This window comes from Zalophus californianus, chromosome 4 (assembly GCF_009762305.2).
Source record: "Zalophus californianus isolate mZalCal1 chromosome 4, mZalCal1.pri.v2, whole genome shotgun sequence".
NCBI lineage: Eukaryota > Metazoa > Chordata > Mammalia > Carnivora > Otariidae > Zalophus > Zalophus californianus.
In genome coordinates this window covers 86,102,546-86,127,222 of record NC_045598.1, presented here as the reverse complement: position 1 = coordinate 86,127,222, position 24,677 = coordinate 86,102,546, and positions in this window count along the sequence as shown.

Sequence of the window (24,677 nt, the reverse complement as noted above, 5' to 3'; positions counted from 1 at the left end):
ACCTAGAGATAATCATTATTGTCCTCATTTAATAAGCATCTAATCTTGAGTATAAGTAAAATAATTTATGCAAAAATTTTATGATTCATATACTATTTTATAATTTGATTTATTTTACTTATTCTAGACCATTAAATACTTCTCAAAGTTATAAGTTTTAATGGCAGCCTAATATTCCATTGTTTTAATTTAACAATTCCTGCTTATAGGTTACTTAGTTTATTTCAAAATTTTCACTACTTTAAATGTAGCCGAGATGAATAAATCAATGACTATTTCATTAGGACAAATTTCCACAAAAGAAATGAGTATATACTTAAGCTTTCCTTTTAAAAAAAAAAAAAAGATTTTATTTATTTGGCAGAAAGAGAGAGAGAACAAGCAGAGGGAGCTGCAGGCAGAGGGAGAGGGAGAAGCAGACTCCCCACCGAGCAGGGAGCCCAATGCAAGGCTCGATCTCAGGACCTAGGATCATGACCTGAGCTGAAGGCAGACACTTAACCTACTGAGCCACCCAGGTGCCCCATACTTAAGCTTACAAATTTCTGGTATTTGCTGTCAAATTACTACATAGAAAGATGGCACCAATTTATAGTAAAACTACCTTTATTCCTTAATCTTACTTGCAGTTAAAAACCAAAATTGTATCATTAATGAATGCTAAAGCTGTGGGTTAAGCTTTAATGAGAAATACAGTATTTATGAATTTTAAAATTATTTCCCTGAAAATTTATATGTATTATAAGCCAAAACTAGTGATAGTACTATTCAAATAATTGAAGTTAACATCACCAGTAATGAGATAAAACTACAAGATTCACTAGAAATAATACAGCCTCACTTTAATGGTGTTCTTGCCAAAAGTTACACATACCCTGATATAAGCCTGAGGAAACATTAGATCAGTCCAAACTGAGGGACATTCTACAAAACAAACTAGACTATCAGTTTCAAACTGGCAAGATCAAGAAAGATAAAGAGGTAGGGAGGAGGGAAACAGAGGAAGGGAGACAGAGAGAGAGAGAATAATAAAGTAAATGCAGCAAACTATAAATTGCTGAATCTGAGTAAAGGGTCTTTAGTAGTTCCTTTTACTATTGTAACTTTTCTGCAAATCCAAAATTATATCAAAATTAAAAATTAAAGAAAATTGTCAAGAGAGTAAAAGCAAAGTAAAACTTTAAAAAATCTGGTTAAATATGTTGTACATTACAGGCAGTCCTCCATTTTCAGGATGTTGTGAGACCATAAAATAATTATGCAAGCTGAAAACATGCAAAGCAATCTTAGAAGTCAATGAGAAAAACTGTGTTCCATGATCTTTGAAAATTTTTGTCAAAACATTAAAGTCTCTTAATGTCAGTTATAAATGGGTAGCGAAATGACAAAAAGTGAAACTAATATTTATTTTGTACACTGTAATTTAAAACATTAGAAACCTTGATCTCTTCATAAAAAGTTACCAAGATTAGTTTGCAGAGTGTTTGCCTTTCTCCGACTAGGCAAATGGTCTTATTCTTTTCTACAACTGAATCAGCTCCAACATCATATTCCTTACATTTTTAATGCCATGAGATATTTTTAAATGTTTCTTTAATTAAAAGATTTTATTTATTTATTTATTTATTTATTATTTATTTATTTATTTATTTAGAGAGCAAGCAGGTGGGCAACGGGCAGAGGGAGAGGGAGAGAGAACCCCAAGCAGACTCTGTACCCAGTGAGGAGATGGAGGTGGGGCTCAATTGCACCACCCTTTGATCATGACCTGAACTGAAATCCAGAGCAGATAGATGTTCAACCGACTGGGCCACCCAGGTGTCCCCAAATGTTTCTTACATGTGAAGTTTTTTTTGCTGGTGTCACTTCCCCTGCAACATCTTCATCATTTCAACGAGATCACTTTCCTCATCTTTGTTGCTAATTTCACCTTTATTAAGTTGCCATGGCTACATGTCCAATCCTCTGAACACAGCAACGTCAACATTGCCACAGTCAGCTATTTCCTTCTACAACTCATTTTTCATTCACTTCAAATTTCACTTCTGGTATCATTTTGTTTCTTTGCTGCACTTTCGTATGTATTGGCCAATTTCCTATTTCTATCATTTATTTTTGTAAAATATCAAGTGGGTTCATCCCTGGGAGAAAAGGAGGCAACACAACTACATGTTTTGCTCTCTGTACATGAACTAAGTGAGAGATGCACAGTGACTAATCACTGATGGACTTCGAATAAAGTGGTCAGTGATCATGATATGCACCTGTTATGAATTGTGGACTGAAGAGCCAGTAAAGAAATTTGTACTTTCTGCACTTACTCACAGTTATTATACTGTGGTGGTGGAAATTTTCACCTTGTTTTTAGAGGATGGGCATCATTTACCTAAACCATGGTAACTGAAATTTGTGCATCGAAGAACCATATGGAAACAAGGACTGCCTGTATTTCACTTTGTGATGTTAATAGCAAAATATATCTTCACCTTGACAATAATGAATTTTTTAAGTAGATAAAAACATTCTGAAAATTCTTTGATCTGATACGTTTGAGAATTTTTACTACTTCCATGTGGCAACTATGGGTTTCCAGAAGCTCAAATGTGGATCACAAAATCAGGGTTTTACTTTTACTTTTAGCTCTGCCGCTAATGTGTCACATGATGATGACAAATCACAAAAATTCCCTTGAATGCTTGAATCATCTTTAAAAAGAAGATTGGAATACATTTTTTTCTAAAACAGTTTCATCTTATGGCTGCTGTCCTGGCCTTGTTATTTATAGCTCCTTTTCCCCCTCTCAAAATAGTCCCAATTCTTTCTGTGTCAAAAGTTTTGTCTTTAAACTAGAAATATTATTTCTGACAGAGTAGAATTGGTACTGCAGTGTTGTAATTGTTATTTACAATTATAAGAACATCTGATTTGCTAATTAAAAAAAAAACAACTTCAAAGATGACCCTTAAATACATTCCATGTTGTGAGCTCTATTCCTTACACTTTCTGTGTCTTGTACATTTCTGCAATTCATATCAAGTTCTTATAAAGTTTACAACTTTTTATCACCTCTCAGTGCAAACTCATTTTTACCACTGAAAGAGGCTCTGTGTAATTCACCTGATATCACTAAGCATATTATATGAGCAGTGATCTGTTCTATGCCAGCAAGCAGTAAAAAGGCCACATACAAAAACGATCTGAGAGTTCTGTACCTTCCTGGTTGTCCTTTTGATAGGTCTGAATTCAGAAACATGATGACATTGGTTCAAAAACTGAGTTATATATTTTTAAAAAATATTTAGATATTTTAATATGGTTCAGAACAACGGAAAAACTAACAAAGTTACATGAAAGACATTTAACTTTGTTATATAAGAACTGTTCCAGCAATTTCATTGTAATTATCTCCAACATTTACTTCAAACAATAGCACTGATAGATTAAGATAGTAATAATCTTCCTATAGATCTCTCAGGTTTCTAAATGTGTGTATTGAACACAAACACCCTTAACTATATCTTAATCTTCACTCTAAGCTACATTCAAGCAGAAAAATGTTGTATGCAATTTGATGACAATAAATCATGAATTTAGGAAAGATATACATTATACTTTCTTTACTTAAATCCTAAAAAGAAATACCAAAATGCTTTATCTGAATGTTATTTCATAATTAATGTTCTGACATATTTGATACCCAATCCATCTTTCTGACCCTTCTAATCAAATGCAAGCTTTTTAAATTTGGGTTTGAAGATCAAGGTCAATACCATATTTTCCTTTGTAATTTTTGTCTCTTGACAAAGTATTTTTGTCTTCTTACGAATTATTTATAGCAAGATTTAAATTTTTAAGTCCTACTTAATTTCATATATAAAATGTTACCTTTACTTTAAAAAAAAAAAGGTTATATGGACATTAATACACCCTGGAACTTCCAGGTGACATAGCAACATAATACATAGTACTATAATTTAATCCCAACTAACTGAATTCTAGGACCAAAATTTTGGTGTATGGTATACAAATTATATAATAATGACCCATGTATAGTAACTAGGACTTATTTATTTATGTTTGCTTGTTTATTTGATAATTATGATTTATCTCAAAGATATCCTCTTTAATGGAACATATGTGCATAAAAGTAATACATTACAAGTCTGTTAATTTTCAACTATTCAGTCAGCCATTTTAAGACACTTTTATCTTTAAATATTTGGCTTGACCTCATTTATTATAGTATTTCAGTATTTTTAAACATTGGATGTTGTAGACAAGAACACTGAACATTCATGTTACCTGGCTTGGCCAAACCAAGTAACCCTTTGCTCTGATTCTCATCTTCCAAGTGTAAAATGGAGGTATCAGATTACTTTATTTCCAAGTTGCCCATTTTAGATATCTCCTCTTTTCTTACTATGTTCAGCTGGCCAACATATAGTACATCATTAGTTTTTTTTCTTTATACTTATGAGTATCTATTATACACATCAGACCCTATCAGATATTATGTATATATTTTTATTATGTATATGTATATTTTAAAAAGTATAATATATAGTCAGTGTCTCAACATAGAAAGTTAAATAATACAATGACATGAAAGAAGTATCACAAATTCAATAAAGGCTTCAAAGAAGAGGTGAAGCTTGAAGTGAAACTGAAATCATTAGGTTTTGATGTAGTGTTCAACAATTCATTAGTTGCATATAACACCCAGTGCTTATCACAGTATGGGCCCCCCTTAATACCCATCACCTGGCTACCCCATCCCCCCAACCCTCTCCTTTCTGTAACCCTCAGTTTGTTTCCTGGAGTCCAGAGTCTTTCATGGGTTGGCTCCCTCTCTGATTTCTTCCTATTCAGTTTTCCTTCCCTTCCCCTATGGTCCTCCGTGATATTCCTTATGTTCCACATAAGAGTGAAATCATATGATAATTGTCTTTCTCCGCTTGACTTATTTCACCTAGCATAAAACCCTCCAGTTCCATCCATGTCGATGCAAATGGTGGGTATTCATCTTTTCTGATGGCTGAGTAACATTCCATTTTATATATGAACCACATCTTTATCCATTCATCTGTAGAAGGGCATCTCAGCTCCTTCCACAGTTTGGCTATTGTGGACATTGCTGCTGTGAATATTGGGGTGCATGTGCCCCTTCTTTTCACTACATCTGTATCTTTAAGGTAAATAGCTAGTAGTGCAATTGCTGAGTCATAGGGTAGCTCTGTTTTTAACATTTTGAGGAACCTCCATACTCTTTTCCAGAGTAGCTGTACCAGCTTGCATTCCCACCAACAGTGTAAGAGGGTTCCCCTTTCTCCACATCCTCGCCAACATTTGTTGTTTTCTGCCTTGTTAATTTTTGCCATTCTTTTTTTTTAATGTTTTACTTATTTATTCATGAGAGTCAGAGAGAGAGAGAGAGAGGAAGAGGCAGAGGGAGAAGCAGGCTCCCCACCTAGCAGGGAGCCCGATGCGGGACTCGATCCCAGGACCCTGGGATCATGACCTGAGCCGAAGGCAGATGCTTAACCATCTGAGCCACCCAGGCGCCCAATTTTTGCCATTCTAACTGGTGTAAGGTGGTATCTCATTGTGGTTTTGACTTGTATTTATTTCCCTGATGCTGAACATTTTTTCATGTGTCTGTTAGCCATTTGTATATCTTCTTTGGAGAAGCCAGCCACATGCAGAAGAATGAAACTGGACCATTCTCTTACACCATACACAAAGATAAACTCAACATGGATGAAAGAACTCAATGTGAGACAGGAATCCATCAAAATCCTAGAGGAGAACATAGAAAGTAACCTCTTCGACGTCAGCAACAGCAACTTCGGTTTTGTTTTTTTTTTTTTTTAAGATTTTATTTATTTATTTGACAGAGAGAGAGAGACAGCGAGAGAGGGAACACAAGCAGGGGGAGTGGGAGAGGGAGAAGAAGGCTTCCGGCCGAGCAGGGAGCCTGATGCGGGGCTCCATCCCAGGACCCTGGGATCATGACCTGAGCTGAAGGCAGATGCTTAACGACTGAGCCACCCAGGCGCCCCAGCAACTTCTTGCAAGACACGTCTCCAAAGGCAAGGGAAACAAAAGCAAAAATGAACTTTTGGGACTTCATCAAGATAGAAAGCTTCTGCACAGCAAAGGGCACAGTCAACGAAACTAAGAGGCAACCCACGGAATGGGAGAAGATATTTGCAAATGACATTACAGATAAAGAGCTGGTATCCAAGATCTATAAAGAACTTCTCAAACTCAATACTCAAAAAAACAAATAATCCAGTCAAAAAACGGGCAGAAGACATGAACAGACACTTCTCCATTTTAGGTATCTCAAAAGATAATCTGACTTTGGATATATTGCTTAATAATATACCTTTTCTTAAACAAAACTGCCTCTGAATCTCAAAACGTGTCATTTAAGTCAGAGGGCTGAACTCCTGAAAGAGCAATATTCATTTCTACTTTTATGCATCCCATCCCCCAGCAACAATACTCTTCCTGCTCCATTTATAATCTTGCCCATCTTTCAGATTCACTTCAAGCTTCACCTCTTCTTTGAAGCCTTTATTGAATTTGTGATACTTCTTTCATGTCACTGTATTATTTAACTTTCTATGTTCTTTAAGACACTGACTATATATTATACTCTTTAAAATATATATAATAAAAAATATATACATAATATCTGATAGGGTCTGATGTGTATAATAGATACTCATAAGTATAAAGAAATGTGGAAAATTCTTAACACAACAACAATTCTAATACGGCTCATGAATGCTAAATGCAGTGATAGAAACTTGCTCTAAATTACTAATTATATTACTTTTTAAACAATTACGTATTTATCCTTTAAAAATGAATAGATTAAATAATATACTTTAATTATTTGAGATCCCTGAACTGTTTAATTCCCCATGTCCCACATCTATGATTGTTTAGCGAGTCAAGTTTGCCCTTTTCATTCATTCATCTGTCCTCACTCAGTCAAATTCTCGGAGTTGCAGAGCTTAGAGCATATGATGTAGTTCTAATGTTCCCGGAAGGAAATCTCAATGAAAAAATTCACAAATCAAGGTTCTTTTTATACTTCCTTGGCCAATGCTGATTACTTCCTTAAAATATGCCTTCTGATCTTCCTGATTAGAGTCAATGATTGTTTTCAGAAGAGGTAATTGAGTCTAATCTGTGAAATAGCTTAGAATTTGATAGTTGACAGTGACAACACTTTGTAATCAAAAAGCAATAAAAATACAAATGTTCAAACTTTTCCTGTATATCAGTATCATGGTAGAACTTCCACAGATTGTTTTTATGTTCTGTAATTTTCCAGAAATTCAGAGACCCCAGGTTCTGAAAATCTATTTTCCCACTTAGGACTATATTGCTTTTCTTTTAAGGAGACTTTGGATATCAATTTCCTGTTAAGGGCCCTGAAATTATACTTGAAGACTTCCTGGAAGCAAGAGCAGAATGGCCAAAATGAAGAAAACAGACAAAACCAAAACTGGTTTTCCTAAATTCCATCTTGAAATGTTCCAGTAGGTGGACACAGCACAGTGACAACAATGTGAGGAGGAGATACTAAGAAATCAAGGCAGGGATATATGTCTCAAAGGTCTCTCCATAAATGGCATGAAGGAAAATGAAGAACCTGATATGTACTGAGCACATATTGTGCACCAGGTGCTATGCCATGGTTCTTTAAAAATACAACAGCAATGTGAATTAGATATTATTGTCAATTTTTAGATAAAGGAAGCAATCCCAGAGAGGATGAGTAACTAACTCAACATCCCACCAGTGGTTAAGTGGTAGATGAAATTTTTTTAAAAAGTCAATGTGGCTTCAAAGCACTGGCCATTCCTTCCCACCACAACACCTACATGTCCATTATGTTGGTGTTCAGGGACAGGATTCCATTCCTAAAAGTGATATGGGCAAGGGAAAAGAAGAGATTTGGTGACTAATGATGTTATTGGAGCTATAATTCTTTATTGAAATACGAGCCCAGAGAAATCCAATTAAAGGAATTTTTGCCTGATTTGTCTTTTATTCATTTATGAATTTTTGTCTAATTGTTTTTGTCTAATCACATGCATACAAGTGTTCCTGTTGATACATACACACACACATATACACACATATGTATATGTATTCCTGTAAACCTTAAAATATAGAGCAGTAGGAAATGATCTCTGCTTGTTAGGTTGATACAAATTTTCTTCTGGTTGCCTTAATGATCCTGTTTTAGCAACTCACTAAGCATCTCGATATTAACCAAAAACTGAACTAAGGGAGGCATTTAAAATTTTTAAGCAGAAATACGGGATTAAATTACAGAAATACTAATACAAAGTACTGTGCTTAATTAAATGAGAGAACTCTGCATGTACCAAAAATGTGAATAATTTATTTGAAATTTTTAAAAATGAACAAATGTAATTAAGGCTGAAATGAAACACAAAGAACATAATCTCCTACACTGCTTAAGCATTTCATCTTAATTATAGCTAGTTTGTTCCTTTCTTATAGATATATATAAGAAAGAACTAATTTTAAGAAAGGAACTATAAGAAAGGAACTAATTTTACCTGATATAAAAATCAAAAGAGATTCCAAGATTTTTTTATGTTCTTTAGGAGGATGAAAAATCATGTAATGACTAGCTAATTCCATGATTTTGTTCATTAGGCATGTATTGACAGAAGTTCCCTAGGGCAGGGTTGAAATTTTGGGAAATTCATTGCTCTACCTTTTTCCTTTTAATAGAGACTCTGAAGTATAGGAATGTGAGATTAAGAAAATGAATTAGAATACACATTCTGTGTAATGAAAAGACAGTCTGAGGAAGAATAATAAATCTGGAATTGCTCCGGTTTACAAACTCACCCTTAGTCTCTGATAATGTGTTTGATACACAATGTCACAAATGATTCCCCTCTACATATCAGTCTCTGAGATGGGAATAAACCAGCCAGCAATGAGAAATTATCAGAAGCTATGGGGAGGACCGAACCACATCTCTATGGCTTCAGGAATCACTGGGAAAGGTCATCAAGAGGACATGACTGCCAGGTGACACAGAGCTGGACTCAGGCAATCAGAGGCTCTTCACCCCTTCCCCTGTGTTTGGAATGTGGGTTTCACTTCCTTTCTTGCTCTCAGAAACCACCCCAAGGACACAGCCTTGAGACAGCAATCATGGTGTTGAGACCATCTAGATGGTGTTTGTGACTAAACCCAGTTAAGGCCTCCGTATAGACTTTTAAGATTTGGCAGGCAATTGCAGAGATCTACTCACCTTGTGGCCACCACGACAAACCTTACAGGTAATTTCCCTTGCTTATTGAAATTGCCACCTACCACTCTGAAGTGGCTTGCCTCTTTCTTTGGGCTCTCCTGACCTCCACGTATGGGAGCCAGTTTCAGATTATACCTGGGAAGCTCCCAAGGAGGTTGCAAACCAACAGGAATAAACAATTAATAGCAAAAAAGAACCTGTGTTAGCCCATATCTACAATGAAAAATCAGACAAAATTTTTGAAGAAAAGCTATACTGACCATAGTTTCCCCAAGTAAAATAGAGCATACTAGCTATCAGAGATCTAATATGCACAATGAAAATAAAAGATTATTTAAATAGGGTTTGTCTTATAATTTCTAAGGGTAATAAAAAAATGAAGACATTAGTTATAATTTATTGTATGCCTATTATATGTTGGTAAATGTGAACTATTTTTAAAAATATTTTCTTTAGGGGTGCCTGGGTCGCTCAGTCATTAAGCATCTGCCTTAGGCTTGGGTCATGATCCCAGGGTCCTGGGGTCAAGCCCAGTCTCGCATCAGGCTCCCTGCTCAGTGGGAAGCCTGTGTCTCCCTCTCCCACTCCCTCTGCTTGTGTTCCCTCTCTCACTGTGTCTCTCTCTGTCAAATAAATAAATAAAACCTTTTTAAAAATATTTTCTTTAACACAGGTAAATATTTTATTACCATTTTAAAGATGAGGAAAATGATGCTCAAAGAAATTGTGACTTGCTCAAAGTCACATGCTTCACAAAAGACACAATCAGAACTGTAATCCTGATCTCACTTCAAATACCATGCTCAAAGATCATTCTGTGCAGTAGTCAAGTAGTCGATTACAAGAAAATTTTATGTTTTTTAACACTTCCAATCTTTTCTATTTTTGTATATCTTTTCCAAAGTAATAATAGGCAACATACCTACTTTAGTTTTCTATTGCTGCTGTAATAAATTACTACAAATTCACATAAATTTATTATCTTGTAATTACATAGGTCAGAAATTTGACATGGGTTTTACTGTGCTAAATAAAATCAATGTGTCAGCCAGGTTCCACACACTGTTTCAAGTAGTTAACATGAATCAGTTTATTTAGTCCATGCCACGAAAATAAGAGGTTAACATTTTCCCAATGCCTATTTCAGAGAAAAGGAAATCAAAACAAAATGTACTTAAGTAACTTGTCTAAGGTCATGCAGTTAGTTATGTTAGTTAGTCATGTTAGAGCCAGGATAATAATAATTAGCAATAAAATATTTGAAAGGAGGACCAACCTCTGATCTAATATCCTGGGATCATAAAAAAAAAGTTACTAAGAGAACATATTTGACTTCATAGTTGAGAAGAGAGAAACCCAGGAAGGAAAACAATGAGTTGTTTCTACTCTAGAAAAAAGAAAACAGTAAGCTGAATCTCTATGGCCAATGATACTTATGGAGAAACTGTCCTACGTGCAAGAAATTTATCCAGGAGCTAAGATCTTACTACCTGCTGCCACATTTCTTAGATACCAGGCAACTTTATTTTCACTCTATCACCCACTCTAAATTTTCCACTATTGAAATGAGATTTCTACCTGGCTTCTGGAAAACAACCACTTTCTGTCTTTCTGATATATCCCCTATATCCGGACTCTATTATCAGTGCTCACTCAATTCCCTAGATAATGAACTTTGCCTGCCTAGATTTCCTCACACTATATAGAACAGGGTCTCCCAATAGTATTGACCCTTAAACAGGGTCATGTGTTTCTCTACCCCAAACCACTGAGGAGAACAGACATGCATCATGGATAGGGTCGAATTTGGTCTCCTCCACCACCTCCTTTATATATACCTCATTAGAAGCACAGATTCTTGATTTTTTTTTCACGGCCAACTGCAAATTAACCAAACATGGGAACCTTTTTCCTCAAAAATATTTATAAAAATGTTGAAAATGAAGGCTCACCACAAACTTCCCTTATTCACCCATTATATATTTTGGTTGTTTGAAAAAATGCAAACATACTAAACATTTTCATATGGTCATAAATATTTACCACGCCCAGAAAAATAAGTTCTTTGGTTAAGTAATTTATAAAACTCAACATATATAACTGATGACCTGACATGCCTCTCTGGTCCATCTTTCAACAGTATTAAGTGCAAAATAAATTAAAATTTTTCTTTGATTGGCATTTTTTTTCTTAGAATTTATAGTGATGCCTCATGTATGCAGTGTTCATTCCTAAATGCTGAAAGTTTCTATGACAAGACTAGATTTTGATTAAAGATTTATCTCATGCTCTTAGTTTACAGTTTTTGATTTTGCTGTTTTTTCTTTAAAAGACAAAGGACACTGACTTACTTCCATTTTTACAACAATTGTCTAATTTTTCACAGTTTATCAAAGATAAACAATGGTGGTTCCATAATAACAATGAAAAACTCTATCAGTACCCAGGCAAGCGATTCATCTGTGTTTCAATGCATAAACAAATTATTAAAAAACTATATTGTCTCCTACATTTATCACTTAATTAAGCATATACTACTCTATATTTTTTCCATTCTGAAAATAATTTCTTTTGCTTAGAAATATAAAAGAAAAAATATATTAAGAATCTTCCTACATTCGAGTGTATGAAGGAAGGGTGGCTCAGTTGTTAAGTGTCTGCTTCAGCTCAGGTCATGATCTCAGGGTCCTGGGATCAAGCCCTGCATCGGGCTCCCTGCTCGGCGGGAAGCCTGCTTCTCCCTCTCCCCACTCCCCCTGCTTGTGTTCCCTCTCTCGCTATGTCTCTCTCTATCAAATAAATAAATAAAATCTTTTTTAAAAACTATTTTTTAAAGGAAAATTTTGGTATTTTCCCCACTCTAGCCAAATTCCTCAAAATGTCAGAAAATATAGTATAAATAGAAATAAATTAGTAACAATACAAAAAGCAAGAAAGGATGCCTTCAGTGAATTCCATTTTGATAAGTTCCACAAATATAGAGAGCAGAATGGATGAAATTGGTGGAGGAATAAATACATAGAAATGTAGAGCCTAAAATACACATAAAAGAAAATTACTATAAAGGTAAGAGCACTTCCAGAAATAACCCAAAATCAGATTCATCCCAACATAATGCCAAATAGCTGCTGAGAGAAGCATTTTGCGCAAGTAAACAATGCCACAAATAATATCTTTAAAAAGTGAAAGATCCTCTGAGAAGGAACCTAGATAAAATGCTAGGGTTGGAGAGAACAGCAGAACATTTCTGCTGAGAGTCCACAAAGGCATTTATGAAGGAAAAATCAAAGGGGACCAACTGACTCTTTCCAGTCTAGCGGGAGGGTTGTTCTTTCTAGTTATGAAAGTTTCCCAAAGGAACTTTCCACTTCCAATCAAGATTTTATCTGTACCATTTTGCTGTATTCAATGTCACCTATAACCTTCGTATTATCAAATCAAACATTCAATTATTCATCTTCTCAGCATCATTTGAATAGATAAATCATAATCACTGCCTCCTGCTGGAAATATTTCCTTCAGGTGACTTCTGAGATATTAAACTTTCCTGCTTTTCTTACTTCCATAGTGTTCTTTTCTTGAACCTCTTCCTTTCTACAACTAGTCATTTGCTAGGTGAATAAGTCCATCTCACAACTTTAAATACTAACTAATGATAATGAATTTCAGATCTATATCCACAAGAGACCCTCATTTTAAATTCCAGACTTATATATCCGACAGTTTACAGGACAACTCAAATTGGATGTCTAGTAGACAGCACACTTGTGACATGCAAAACCAAAATATTGACTGTCCCTCAGAAAGCTGTTCCTACTTGTGTGTTTCTAATTGTACTAAATAGTCCCAACTTGAACATTAATTACTGAAGCAGGCAACTTGGAATCATCATTAACTCTTCTTTCTCTTTCATACTCCCAGTCCATTACAGAGTCCTATTATCTCTACCCAAATTTGACTACTCAAATTAACAATTTCTAAACTGTTCTGCTACACCATTTCACTTTATCAATAGATGCAAATAACTCACAAGTATCACGTTAAGAAGCAGATGACATTCAACAATATAAGATGAATACAACAAAGATTAGCACAAATAAAAAAGAATATGAAAATTAGAAATCAGTATTCTTCAAGAGGATCATTAGAAAAAAAATTGAAAAATAAAGTTTTTTTCATTACCAATATTTAACTCTGTAGTCAAAGTTTTGATCAATGAAATTTTTTGAACTTTGATATTAATACTTGCAGATGAATTTTGTTTAAAATTCTGCATTCAGGTTAATTATGCATTGAATAACTAGTTGAATTGAATTATTAAATCATGGGTTACTTATCTATTTTCCATACAGGAGCACATTTACTTGTCTCAATTTTTTCTACCCTGGGACAAAGAGTGATAGAAGTTATCTGATTTTATTCATCATCTTGGCCATAAGTGCAAGAATTTCTCTCTTATAAATAACCAGACTTTCCATGTCACAGAGTAGAAAAGCTTCAGTTTAACTAGATGTGATCCAATTAATTTTAAAGTGGTTGTGCCAGCTGACTCTCACTCTAGCACTGCTTCTGAGTTCCTGTTCCCCCTTGTAAGCCAACACTAGATATTATCAGTCTTAAGAATTTCTGCAAATCTAATGACAGATAAGTAGTGTCTCACTACCTTGATATGTATCCCATTGTTTGTTAGGAAGACTGAAATAGCTCATCAATTTTTATTTTTCTTTCATTTCTCCTGTTGTATATTTATATTTTTAAAAAATTCTTCTTTGTGACCGCCTGGGTGGCTCAGTTGGTTAGGCGACTGCCTTCGGCTCAGGTCATGATCCTGGAGTCCCGGGATCGAGTCCCACATCGGACTCCCTGCTCAGCAGGGAGTCTGCTTCTCCCTCTGACCCTCCCCCCTCTCATGTGCTCTCTCTCTTTCTCATTCTCACTCTCTCAAATGAATAAATAAAATCTTTAAAAAAAAATTCTTCTTTAACTCCAATATAACAAGCATATTTTCAAAAGATTATAAGATACGTTCCTGTATTTTTGCTTGTGTTTTAATATTCCACCATTTAAAACTGGCATGATCTTGGAAAAATCACTTATTCTAAACCTCAATGGTCTCATCTGTAAAATGGGGATAATAAGGGTTGTTGTGAGGATTAAATGTGCACCTTGCCTTATTTAATTCACTCTATGATTGTATAACTTACTTCTGTTCATTCATGTGGTCCTAGCATGCTAATTCTTAACTGCTGAAAAGCATTTCATCAAAGAAATGTCCATGATATTTTTTCCTTCTGCTCGTAAGGGGAAAAAATAAGAGAAATCTTTAAGAAATAGCACTTGACCTGAACTTTGAAGAATAGATAGACTTTTACCACAGAGACACTAGAGAAAAAATAACTGCTCTTGAAAAGCATTTTCTTTAACCTGGGAACTTTAATCTCAATAGTTTTTTACTCTTAACAAAAATAATTTATCTTTTAGTCTTTTTGACTAAAAACATTAAGGTTATTTTCAAAATCCTGGTTCATTCAATGTTAAAAATGGTTAGAACAATTATAGTGGCCATATTTCTTTGCAGATACACCCCTAACTGAACTTAAAAAAAAAAAAAGCCTCTGCATTTTAATGGCTTTTGCTTTGTGGAAAATGAATTTTAATGAAACAGTCAAGTGAAGCTCCAGTGATTAAGACTTCTGTGACTTTTTGGTAGGTTGTTAAAGAAACTCCTCTTGGAACAATAGAGCATTCTCAAAAAAAAAAAAAATTCTCTCTTTTTTTTTGGAAAAAATAGAATGCTATTTCAAAAATACATTCTCATCTTTTGTTACTGCAAACATTATTTTATCAATGGCCTTTTTGGACTGATACTTTAAATCATGTTTTCTATATCTAAAACTTTTCTCCTTAGAATAGAGCCGGTTTTTATTTTTTGACTATATTTAAAGGCAAATAAATTTGATATGTTAGAAATCATGTAAATTAAACCATAATCATTTGTAAAGTTACTCATTTCAAAGTATAATAAAATATGTTTCTAAAGTTCTTGCTATTTAAATTATTAATGCATATTATCTTCATTCTATAGACCAAAAAGATAATGAGATTCAGCTCATGTTGAAATACTCTTACGTATAATAAATTACTTCCTTAAATTGTTTTGAATTCTAAACTTTCTTTTCCTGGAGATTACGTCCTTGTATAAACATATTAATGCTTATTGAAAGAATTCTTAAACATAAACAACTCTTCCAAGGAAACAGATGAGAAATATAAAAAACCTGTGGCATTTTTAGTTGAATGTTCTTGAATTAAACACTTGATTTTTTTGTTTCTTTTCTTTTTCTTTTTCTTTTTTTCCAAAATGAGCCATATAGAATCAGTCTGGGTTTGAAGATGATGTTTTATGAGATTATACTGAAAACATCAATATTCTTACTCAGGATATTCTCTATTTGATAAGAAAAATACATTTACTTTTCTGCTTTGCTCTTAGTCTCTTAGATTTAACTTAACTAGTGAGAAGCCAAGAAGATGTTGTGATGGGTTCAAAGTATTAAAAAAGTAGAATATTCTCAGGCAATATACAAAGAAAATGTTAGGATAAGATTGCTGAGTTACAAGCATCCTACTAAAGAATGAATGGGTCAACCAGGAAATTAAAGAAGAATTAAAAAAATTCATGGAAACCAATGAAAATGAAAACACAACTGTCCAAAATCTTTGGGATACAGCAAAGGCAGTCCTGAGAGGAAAGTATAGAGCAATACAAGCCTTTCTCAGAAACAAGAAAGGTCTCAAATACACAACCTAACCCTACACCTAAAGAAGCTGGAGAAAGAACAGCAAATAAAGCCTAAACCCAGCAGGAGAAGAGAAACAATAAAGATCAGAGCAGAAATCAATGAAATAGAAACCAAAGAACAGTAGGACAGATCAACGAAACTAGGAGCTGCTTCTTTGAAAGAATTAACAAGATTGATAAATCCCTGGCCAGACTGATCAAAAAGAAAAGAAAAATGACCCAAATCAACAAAATCATGAATGAAAGAGGAGAGATCACAACCAACACAAAGAAATACAAACAATTATAAGAACATCTTATGAGCAACTCTATGCCAGCAAATTAGATAACCTGGGAGAAATGGGTGCATTCCTAGAGATGTATCCACTACCAAAATTGAACCAGGAAGAAATAGAAAACCTGAACAGATCTATAACCACTAAGGAAATTGAAGCAGTCATCAAAATCTCCCAAGAAACAAAAGCCCAGGGCCAGATGGCTTCCCAGGGAAATTCTATCAGACATTAAAGAAGAATTAATACCTATTCTCCTGAAACTGTTCCAAAAAATAGAAATGGAAGGAAAACTTCCAAATTCATTTTATGAGGCCACCATTACCTTGATCCCAAAACCAGACAAAGATCCCATCAAAAAGGAGAATTACAGACCATTATCCTTGATGAACATGGATGCAAAAATTCTCACCAAAATACTAGCCAATAAGATCCAGCAGTACATTAACAAGATTATTCACCATGACCAAGTGGGATTTATCCCTGGGCTGCAAGGCTGGTTCAACATCCGCAAATCAATCAACGTGATACAATACATTAACAAAAGAAAGAACAAGAATCATTGATCCTCTCAATAGATGCAGAAAAAGCATTTGACAAAGTACAGCATCCTTTCTTGATCAAAACTCTTCAGAGTATAGGGTTAGAGGGTACATACCTCAATATCATAAAAGCCATCTACGAAAAACCTACAGCGAATATCATTCTCAATGGGGAAAAGCTGAGAGCTTTTCCCCTAAGGTCAGGAACGCGGCAGGGATGTCCACTCTCACCATGCTATTCAACATAGTATTAGAAGTCCTAGCCACAGCAATCAGACAACAAAAGAAATCAAAGGCATCCAAATCGGCAGAGAGGAAGTCAAACTCTCACTCTTTGCAGATGATATGATACTTTATGTGGAAAACCCAAAAGACTCCACCCCAAAACTGCTAGAACTCATACAGGAATTCAGTCAAGTAGCAGGCTATAAAATCAATGCACAGAAATCAGTGGCATTCCTATACACCAACAACAAGACAGAAGAGAGACAAATCAAGGAGTCGGTCCCATTCACAATTGCACCCAAAACCATAAGATACCTAGGAATAAATTTAACCAAAGAGGCAAAGGATCTGTACTCAGAAAACTATAAAATACTCAGGAAAGAAATTGAAGAAGGACACAAAGAAATGGAAAAATGTTCCAAGCTCATGGATTGGAAGAACCAACATTGTGAAGATGTCAATGCTACCTAAAGCAATCTACACATTCATTGCAATCCCCATCAAAATACCATCCACTTTTTTCAAAGAAATGGAACAAATAATCCTAAACTTTGTATGGAACCAGAAGAGACCCCGAATAGCCAGAGGAATATTGAAAAACAAAAGCAAAGCTGGCGGCATCACAATTCCGGACTTCCAGCTCTATTACAAAGCTGTCATCATCAAGACAGTATGGTACTGGCACAAAAACAGACACATAGATCAATGGAACAGAATCGAGAGCCCAGAAATGGACCCTCAACTCTATGGTCAACTGATCTTTGACAAAGCAGGAAAGAATGTCCAGTGGAAAAAAGACAGTCTCTTCAACAAATGGTGTTGGGAAAATTGGACAGCCACATGCATAAGAATGAAACTGGACCATTTCCTTACACCACACACAAAAATAGACTCCAAATGGTTGAAAGATCTAGACGTGAGACAGGAGTCCATCCAAATCCTAAAGGAGAACACAGGTAGCAACCTCTTTGACCTCAGCTGCAGCAACTTCTTCCTAGAAACATCGCCAAAGGCACAGGAAGCCAGGGCAAAAAATGAACTATTGGGATTTCATCAAGATAAAAAGCTTTTGCACAGCAAAAGAAACAGTCCACAAAACCAAAAGACAACCGACAGAATGGGAGAAAATATTTGCAAATGACAGATCAGATAAAGGGCTAGTATCCAAAATCTATAAAGAACTTATCCAACTCAACACCCAAAGAACAAATAATCCAATCAAGAAAAGGGCAGAAGACATGAACAGACATTTTTCCAAAGAAGAAATCCAAATTGCCAACAGGCACATGAAAAAGTGCTCAACATCGCTCGACATCAGTGAAAACAAAATCAAAACCTCAATGAGATACCACCTCACACCGTCAGAATGGTTAAAATTAACAAGTCAGGGAACGACAGATGTTGGCGGGGATGTGGAGAAAGGGGAACTCTCCTACACTGTTGGTGGAATGCAAGCTGGTGCAGCCACTCTGGAAAACAGTATGGAGGTTCCTCAAACAGTTGAAATTAGAGCTACCATTCGATCCAGCAATTGCACTACTGGGTATTTACCACAAAGATACAAATGTAGGGACCCGAAGGGGTACGTGCACCCCAATGTTTATAGCAGCAATGTCCACAATAGCCAAACTGTGGAAAGAGCCAAGATGTCCATCGACAGATGAATGGATAAAGAAGAGGTGGTATATATACACAATGGAATATTATGCAGCCATCAAAAGGAATGAGATCTTGCCATTTGCAACGACGTGGATGGATCTGGAGGGTGTTATGCTGAGTGAAATAAGTCAATCAGAGAAAGACATGTATCATATGACCTCATTGATATGAGGAATTCTTAATCTCAGGAACAAACTGAGGGTTGCTGGAGTGGTTGGGGGTGGGAGGGATGGGGTGGCTGGGTGATAGACATTGGGGAAGATATGTGCTACGGTGAGCGCTGTGAATTGTGTAAGACTGTTGAATCACAGATCTGTACTTCTGAAACAAATAACACAACATATTTTACGAAAAAAGAAAAAGAAGAAGATAGCAGGAGAGGAAGAATGAAGGGGAGTAAGTCAGGGGGAGACGAACCATGAGAGATGATGGACTCTGAAAAACAAACTGAGGTTTCTGGAGGGGAGGAGGGTAGGGGGATGGGTTAGCCTGGTGATGGGTATTGAAGAGGGCACATTCTGCACGGAGCACTGGGTGTTATGAACAAACAGTGAATCATGGAACACTACACCAAAACAAATTATGTAATATATGGTGATTAACATAACAATAAAAAATTAAAAAAAAAAGATTGCTGAGTTACATATATAAAACTGTTTAAAGTGCAACAGGCCATAAATATTTGAAACTATCTACGACACTGGGCAGAAATTATTTGCATCTCTACTGGACAAAAATCTACAAGGTAACAAGTAACTCCACTACATATGGGACTTATGATCAATAATAAGGAAGAATTTAGCTTAGTACTTTCTCCAGGCTATCCCTGTAATAGCCTTGGCCCACATATGATATTGAATTGAAGGTATGCTCCCACCTTGTTGTGTCTTATTTCCAAATTGTGGATAATTTTTTTTATACTCATAAGTCTTCTGGTATCTGAGACAGTTGCAAAACTTAGTTTTGTTGACAAATTGTTAGTGTTTTCATTCTTTTTCTCTCTCATACTGTTAGTATTACTCTCTCTCATTTTCACAAAGAACAGGGGTCACTGCAAACAATGAACAAAGCACAACTGCCATTTTTCTTTTATTTTTTCTGAATTTCAGAACTTAACATTGAACATTTTTCCACTTAGGGAACCCCAATACTTTATTTTACTTTCTAAATCTAAAATTTTTCTGTGGTAATTTCATAGCAGCAAGAATTGTCTTATGAATCAAATCATCAAGTCAAGATTTCTGTGTTTGTGTGATTGCTTGTTTTGCTTTGCTTTTTAAACAGGGAGTAATAACATAGCAACTAAAATTAGAAAATATACCTTATTCCTCTTCTCTGAAGCTGAACTTCCAATAGAATTCTTTTTTTTTAATATTTTATTTATTTATTTATTTATTTGACATAGAGAGAGAGAGAGAGACAGAGTGAGCACAAGCAGGGGGAGTGGCAGGCAGAGGCAGAAGGAGAAGCAGGCTCCCCACAGAGAAGGGGGAGCCCGATGCGGGACTCGATCCCGGGACTCCGGGATCATGACCTGAGCCGACGCAGTGGCTTAACCAACTGAGCCACCCAGGTGCCCTTCCAATAGAATTCTTAAAGAAGTTTCTGCTTAGGTTGAGTCCAATGAAATTACATTTGCAGTCATTAGTAAAGGACCATCATGTGGAACCTCTAGACATTGGAGGCTGTGCTTCTAAAGTAAGAAAATAGCCCATTCTTCCTTTCTATTTTTTTGTTTTTGTTTTTGTTCTAAATTGATAGCAATTTCTGCAGTTATCTCCTACCTAAATACATTCTCATGTCTGTCCATTTAGAAGATACCACAAAATTTTCTTCATTTCATAAAAAAGATTCATGGTAATATGATTACTTAATTAAAAATAATTTAATGTGCTAAATTAATGGGGTGTGGAAAGGAGACTGGAAGAGTTACCTGGCAATTGATCAAAGTGCTTTATCTTTTAAGACAATACTCATATAAAAATATCTCATAAATCTGAAAGGCCAATTACTTCAGCAGTAGTGGGAACGTTTTTACAAAAGAAAATTGAATTAATGAGAAAGAGATTTTTAATGATACTGAAATGTGGTTTTCCTGAGCTTTTCCTCTTAGGTATCATTATGTGGATCATATGCATATTTTGTTGAATGTGTTTAAAGAGAGCAAGAGGAACTCTCCTCGGGTAGTCTCCATGGTATTTTAAAACTAAAGAACTTCAGTAGAGAGACAAGCAATAAATAACAAAACAGCTTTACACATTCTGTGATGATATGCCTTTAGTATAAATAACACTGTTGTGTGTTGACTCTTATTTATCATCTGAATATAAATTGAGTTTTTTATAGCCATTACAAATGATTTCACTCTAAGAATCTTTGTTAGTCTTTGGAGGCATTAGGTGGAGACATCTAATAACCAGAATCATGCTAGTATCCTGTAATAAATGAACTGACCTAATATAAAAGCATACATTCAATATTTATCCAAAATTTGACCTGTTGTAGTTTGATGACACATCATACAACTCTGGTATATACTGAACTCCTTGGAAGATAGATATATACTTTTCCTTTGAACTAAAACTTACAAAACTTCATACAACAAGAAATATTTTGCATGGGGATAGATAAAACCATCTTTGTGACATTGGTTGCTCAGAACCAACACCTTTAAAAGGATGTTTTAAGAGCTTATCAGTGCTTTTGATCAATGCGATTAGGTTTTTTGTGACACTGGCTGATTAGTAAGAAATAAAGAGTCATGTAATGATGTACAAAAATAAGTATTCTCTGACAAATACAGTTAACAGACTTGACGCTAAGAGAATTAGAGAAGATATTTCCCCCAAATATGTTTCTACAATACCTAAATCCATATATAGCCATATAATGAAGCTGGAATTGGTTCCATAATTGCTAACATTTTTATGTGACTTGTATCATGTGTTTACAGAACTACTCTATGACACTTCTACAGAAGTAATTTAATAGAATATCACTTACAATCATGCTGGAGACAGTTATGTTATACCTCTGTTACATGAAGTTATATATACACTTATGATTAGAAAGGAAAGGATAACATGGACTTATAAATCAGTCCCAAAATTCATTAACCCAGAAATGTCTCTTTATGATAATGTAAGAAAGTGAGATATAGGTCCTTTACCAATTTTGTTGGAAGATAAGAGAAACACTTGTCATATGATTATCTATTTTAATAAAATAACTTCCTAAAATAATTAATAAAATTAGTACTATTACAAGGATTTATTGCATTACAGAAAAGGGGTGTAGGGCTTGGGCCAATTTATAGATTATAATTACAGCATCTACCAACTGAGGTTGGAAATTTTACAGATACCACTCCTAAGGTTGACAACATGAGTGGATAAAAAAGGAATAAATGTTCCCATGAAAAATATGTTGGATTTATTACAAAAGATAAAATGTGTGGCTGGACAGATTATTAGTCTAAAACAAAATGTTTGTATATACAAAACAAAACCCTTGATTGAGGTTGTAGAAAAGTATGCTGGTGTAGAAATGTCTTTAAGACATTGTTTTCTGTTCCTGTTTCCATCCTTAGAGTAGGCTAGGCATTCAAGAATGAAGCTTGCCACAACAAAGATAAACCAATTTCCAGTCTAAAGGAATCATTTACAATAACCCAGAGTTCCTGTAGCCATTCTACAATGAGGAAACTTGCCTAGGTTGTTCCTTAAAAACAATATTCTTCAATCTCCTTCTGTATAAAATGACTAAAATAGCTAGTCATTCTCCTTCATGTTGAAATGGTCCAAGGGCAAATCACTGACAAAAATACATATTTATCAATATAACAAAAGGGTCAAGGGTACTTATCTTTTTGATTGCATAGTTTGCATTCTGTTGTGCCTCCCGATATTATACTGATTTTAATTTTCTTTGCTCTTAATTTATTCTTCACAGCCAATCTATTCAATTATAGTCTGAAAGATGCTTCCTTTTAATGATTTTCTTTGCATATTTCACCTCTTTCAATTACAGTTACCTAAAGAATTATTCTGGAATGTGGGAGATTATAACCCTAAACTGAGACCATTTCCAATTTCAACAGTGGCAGAAATGTGCAGAGAGTTCTCTTCTTGTTTTTAAGCTGATAGTGTTTTGAAAGCAAAAGAAATATTAGCCAAGACAGGCAATGAAGAGGGAAGAGGGTCAGAGGGAGAAGCAGACCCCCGCTGAGCAGGGAGCCCAGGGTCTGCTTCTCCCTCTGACCCTCTTCCCTCTTGTGCTCTCTGTCTCTCATTCTCTCTCAACTAAATAAATAAAAAATCTTAAAAAAAATTTATATGATTTAAGAGCACAACGTCTTCTCTACAGAATTACTATGGTTTGCAGCAAATTCCACATCAACTATGAAATATAAAAGTAGAGAGTTCTATTATTATTTACTGTTATACTCACATTGTTTTGAAATAGAATATATATTAATTCAGATATCTGACATTGCTTGACATCAACACAGCATGACCTAGTTTCTGAGTTCTCTGCCTCGATTTCTTTTAACCAAAATAGAAATACATTTTCTGTATTTCCTTAGATGTTAATAACAAGGAATTTGAGAGGAAAAGATGTACCCACTTTCAAGTAGTTAATTAACTTATCCAAGAAATGAATAATGGACCCAGGTACTATTTTGTAACACTTTAGTCACAATGTTTAAAAGAAACAACATTTCTTGTCAGTGTTGCTTCTATTTTTACCTGCAAGTTTTCTATATATTCAAAGAGAGTATTTTTAGATTTTAAGCAATTTAAAGAAATACACAAGAAGTTTGTGTTTGATATAGAGATCAACATCTTTCAAAGCCATTCTTTGATTTGCTTTATCCAGAAATTCTCTCAATGCAGGTAAAAATATCTATTCATGCCTATGTAAATTTTAAGTGTCCCAAATTAATTGTTTGAATATGTCTTCCATAAACATTTGAAAAATGTCAGATATATTATTGACATATTATTGCATATAGTAAAATGGGTAATTTTTAATAAAATTGAGCCCAAAATTCATGTAACTATTGAAAAGAGCTGTCATTAATACACAAAACCTTACTTCTTGCCATAATATCCTTATGGGCAAAGCATGAACTAAGTTTAAAGTTACCTACTTCTATTTCCAAGGTCAGAGAGCAAACCATATTTTAAAGGAAAGGAATCTGGATACATAATCTACATTTTTTCTTCCAAAGGATAACATGGCCATATATGGCAACATTCAATAGTAGCGTGAGAACTGAAAAACAAACTAAAGCACTGTTTTCATTAAAATGTGAATATGCAAATCATCATTCTCAAATAGGTCATCTTATGTAATTTTTTTTTGCAGAAACTTCATGTCACTTGGATTTTTAGCAGAAGTGACATGCTTTGCTCCAAGCTAACCATTCATTGGACTGAGACAAGCAGATGCTTACTATGATGGGCATTTGCAACTATAATTTGGGCCTTTGTTGATCAGACATGAGATCTGGAGAAGGGACTGACATTTGATTAGTGAAGTGGTGACAGGACAAAAATTGTTTTGTGCAGTATAGCTGTTGCCATTTGGAAGATGCTGAAATAAATCTGTGCCCAAGATTCATAATCATCAGAAAACATGTCTGTGAACTAGTTTTTAAATAGCCATCAGGACACATTTCTGAAATGCTCTACTGCAAAGCTTAATTTCTATTCACAAAATCTCTACAAATGCTGTCACCTGATGTGTTAGCATAGACCTTTTTCATTGTTTTATAATGACTCAAATATTTTATGTTAAAATATTGGACTTCTATTATGTAAATAAAGTACTGTGAAAGACAATAAATAAGCGTG